Source organism: Coregonus clupeaformis, unplaced genomic scaffold (assembly GCF_020615455.1).
Source record: "Coregonus clupeaformis isolate EN_2021a unplaced genomic scaffold, ASM2061545v1 scaf1194, whole genome shotgun sequence".
Classification (NCBI taxonomy): domain Eukaryota; kingdom Metazoa; phylum Chordata; class Actinopteri; order Salmoniformes; family Salmonidae; genus Coregonus; species Coregonus clupeaformis.
The window spans coordinates 5,839-10,000 of NW_025534648.1; the positions used below are offsets into that span (position 1 = coordinate 5,839).

Here is a 4,162-nt window from a genome sequence, read left to right on the forward strand (position 1 = left end):
ATGGCATACGTCTACCCATTGCCAGAGAGTCTGAGAGTGCCTCTAGTGAGGCTGGTGTTCCAGTTCATGTGGGGTGGCAGGCAAGAGTATGTCGCGAGGGCACGCATGCTCTGTCCCATCGGGGAGGGAGGTAGGGGGGTACCACATTCCCTCAGCTTGATTCAATTTTTTGTTTCATATTTGCTGACTGAGCTGGGCTCATCCGGCAATACACCCGTCTGGTTACCTCCCTGCGGGTGTTCTTCTCTACCAGGCGAGAGAAGCGTAATGGTGTGGACTAACACGGGGCCTCGGGCGGAACAGCTGCCGTGGCACTTTGGCTATGCGGCCAAGTGGCTGCGTGGTCACCCCGAGGTTGAAGTAGCCCGAGTAGGTTTAGATCACAGGCACCTGTACGAGGAGGTGAGACGGGGAGGGTGTCCCGGCCAGTATTGGGTACTCCCGCTGTGGTTTGGGAAGGAGTGCAGGTGCGAGGTCTGGATAACAGGCTCAAGGACCTGAATTGGTTGAGCCTCCAAAGGGCGCTCCGCACGTTCCATCTTGTACGGGCGTGGCTTGACTCGATCCCCCCACCTGCCCAAGGCCAACTTGTGGCGGGGAGGAGACGGTGCGCCATGTTTTTTGGGACCGTGCCTTTCGCCGGGGTAGTGTGGGCTAGGGCACAGGTCTGATAGGCAGGGTGAGAGGGGATTTTGTGGTTACATGGGCTAGGGTAGAGAGAGGGGTAGGGAGAGCGAGGGGGACCGTTAGGGACAGGTTTCTGCTCTGGCTTCTCATAAGCCTCTTTAAACAGGGTTTGTGGGAGGCTAGGCAGAAATTGGAAAGGACAGGGGGAGAAGGGGGAGTGTGGATGGGAGAGTGAGGAGGGTGGAGAGAAATTTGAGGGGGAGGATGAAGGGAGAGGAGAAGAAGTGGGGGCAGCATGCTGCTCGGGAGAGGTGGGAAGGGGGTTTAGGATTAGTGTAGAGGGGGGTTTAGGTTTAGTATAGAGGGGTAGGGAGGAGGGTGTGTTTCTTGTGGCTGGGTAAAAAGGGGAGGGAAGGTGTCTCTGAGGGTATCTAGTATTATAGTTTGATTTTTTGTTTGGTTTCTCATTGTCCTATGTGCGTGAGCATGTATACATGAGTGATTTCTATGTTTATTTTCACGTAGTCCCATGTGGCTTAGCCGGTATAACATGATGTGATTTCTATGTTTATTTTCTCGTAGTCCTAGGTGGCTCAGTGGGGTAGAGCATGGCGTTGTAGTGGGTTCGAACCCAGCACCATATGTAAAATGTATGCGAAGCATGACGTGGTACAGCGTCTGCTAAATGGCATAGTGTAGTTTTTTCTTATTATGATGGGGTTGTTGGTTGGTTAATAGTGATGGGGTGGTGGAAAGAGGAGGGTGAGAGGATACTGGTGTGAGAATGGTGTGGCGTGATGCAAATATTGTATTGTATTGAAATTGAATGATTTATGATGTATGGTTTTTTGTACGCTTTTAATAAAAAACCCTTAAATCAGAACCAAGCAAACGCCGCAATCCACCCGGTGGCAAAGCCCCCAGGAAGCAGCTTGCCACTAAGGCTGCTCGCAAGAGTGCCCGGCCACGGCGGTGAAGAAGCCTCACCGTTACAGGCCCGGCACCGTGGCTCTGAGAGAGATCGTCGTTACAGAAGTCCACTGAGCTGCTCATCCGCAAACTGCCCTTCCAGCGCCTGGTGCGAGAAATCGCCCAGGACTTCAAGACCGACCTGCGCTTCCAGAGTTCCGCCGTGATGGCCCTGCAGGAGGCTAGCGAGGCTTACCTGGTGGCCTGTCGAGGACACCAACCTGCGGCGCCATCCACGCCAAGCGGGTGACCATCATGCCCAAGGACATCCAGCTGGCCCGCGACTCGTGGAGAGGCGCATAAATGAGGATGACCTGAACTCCAAAATCCCCCAAAGGCTCTTTTAAGAGCCACCTCCATATTTCCATCAAAAAGGCACAATTGTTCCATGTATACACGCACCTCTACATTACCCACCATGTATGTTGTTCACTAACACGTCTAAAAGCTACGTATTGCACCTTTTCGTTGCCTGAAGTCTAGCTTCAATGTGTGAGTGTGTATGTATATATATATATATATATATACAACCATAAATACACCTGTTTGGCATCATCCACTTCCTTTGGACTATAGTAGCACAGTAAAATGCTTTACAAAGGAGGGGGGAAAAGAAACGAAAGCTGATAATATAGGCCGAATAGTTACAAGAATTGTGTTCAGATGAATAATTGACACTATTAGTTGTGTGTCATTAGTTGCCTTGAATGCAGTCCAGAAGAAACATTGCATGCCAACTTACTTTGAAAGTCCCATGTTGCAGTGCTGCTGAGAGACTCATGCAGAGGCCCAAACTTTACAATGGAGCACGGAGGCCATCTTGTGGTTAAATTTGGGCACTGCACACCATGGTTATTTGCTCTTTTAGAGAGAGCATATAACAGAGGCGCGCTTTCTGTGCCACTGGCCTCAATCAGGTCGGCCAAACGCAGATAATAGCGCACCGCGCACCGGTGCTGAAGTCATTCATTCACTTGAACTCAACTAGCGAACACACCATGTCTGGAAGAGGCAAAGGGGCAAGGGACTCGGAAAAGGAGGCGCCAGCGTCACCGCAAAGTTCTCCGCGATAACATCCAGGGAATCACCAAACCGCTATCCGCCGTTGGTGCCGGCGGCGGCGTGAAGTATTTCGGCGATCTACGAGGAGACCCGCGGTGTCCTGAAGGTGTTCCTGGAGAACGTGATCCGTGACGCAGTCACCTACACCGAGCACGCCAAGAGGAAGACCGTTACCGCCATGGACGTGGTCCACGCTCGAAACGTCAGGGACGCACCCTGTACGGTTTCGGCGGTTAAACGCACTCTCTTCGGAACCTCAACACCCCGACCGAACCCAAAGGCTCTTTTTAAGAGCCACCCACATCCGCTTCCGGGAAAAGGGCCATTCATATAGTGTTTTTTTTTCAGTATGCTATTTAGTAGGGAAAGTATGAGCCACTTCGAGTGGACAGGGAGTATTAATTAGAGGATTCTAATGTCCCTTCCAGTTTTAGCGCACAGAGGGACGCCTATATCTGACAGTGTCAAAGTGTAGTGACGTTTTATTTTGGGTCAAGCAATAGTGGAATTTGGACAACATAAAGCCACCACGAGTCTGTAGACGTGGCTCGAAAAGAGGGGGACAGCGCACACACACACACACACACACAGTCCAAAATGCGAGCCCTATGTCTGACGGTGCCAAAGTGGGCAATTCTATCACCAGCATTATTTGGCACAACAATCGTGCCATTTGGACAACTATCAAAGGCCCCCTTTTGAAACACACAATCCCCCATCGGTCACAGAGCATAGGCTATAGAGAGGAGGGAGGGGGTGAGGACCCGCACGCGCGCCCTCAATTGTCTTTGTTCGGGAAGCTAGCCTCTGAGCGGAAGGCTCTTTTGAGCACTAGAGCTCCACTGGGCAAATAGCAGGGGGCGCCTACGAGCAAGCAGGGGAGTGTCCACTGCCGCTGACTTTGCTTAGCTTCCTCTTCATTAGACGGGTAAGCGTCACCCCCCTCATTCGTTTCTGAGAAGCAACGAGACATCATCATGCCCGAGCCAGCAAAATCAGCGCCCAAGAAGGGCTCCAAGAAAGCCGTCACCAAGACCGCAGGGAAGGGCGGCAAGAAGCGCAGAAAGTCCAGGAAGGAGAGTTACGCCATCTACGTGTACAAGGTCCTGAAGCAGGTCCACCCCCACACCGGCATCTCCTCCAAGGCCATGGGAATCATGAACTCGGTCGTGAACGACATCTTCGAGCGTATCGCCGGAGAGTCCTCTCGCCTGGCCCACTACAACAAGCGTTACCATCACCTCCAGGGAGATCCAGACCGCAGTGCGCTGCTACTCCCCGGTGAACTTGCCAAACACGCGTGTCCGAGGGCACCAAGGCCGTAACCAAGTACACCAGCTCCAAGTAAACAGCGCATTTGGACTGCTCTACTAACCCAAAGGCTCTTTTAAGAGCCACCCACTCTGTCAGTAAAAAAGAGCAATTCCATCGCCACCGAATGAATGCGTAGGTAGGCTGCGTTACATTGTAGGACCGCGGTTACATTGTATAATGTTTAGGGTGG

The 4,162-nt window shown here is 52.1% G+C and overlaps 2 pseudogenes; both read left to right on the forward strand.

Annotated features, from left to right (window-relative positions):
• LOC123486405 lies at nucleotides 1-1,899 on the forward strand (annotated as a pseudogene).
• A 1,725-nt stretch (nucleotides 1,900-3,624) lies between these two features.
• Nucleotides 3,625-4,057, forward strand: LOC121564147 (annotated as a pseudogene).
• Nucleotides 4,058-4,162: the final 105 nt, after the last annotated feature.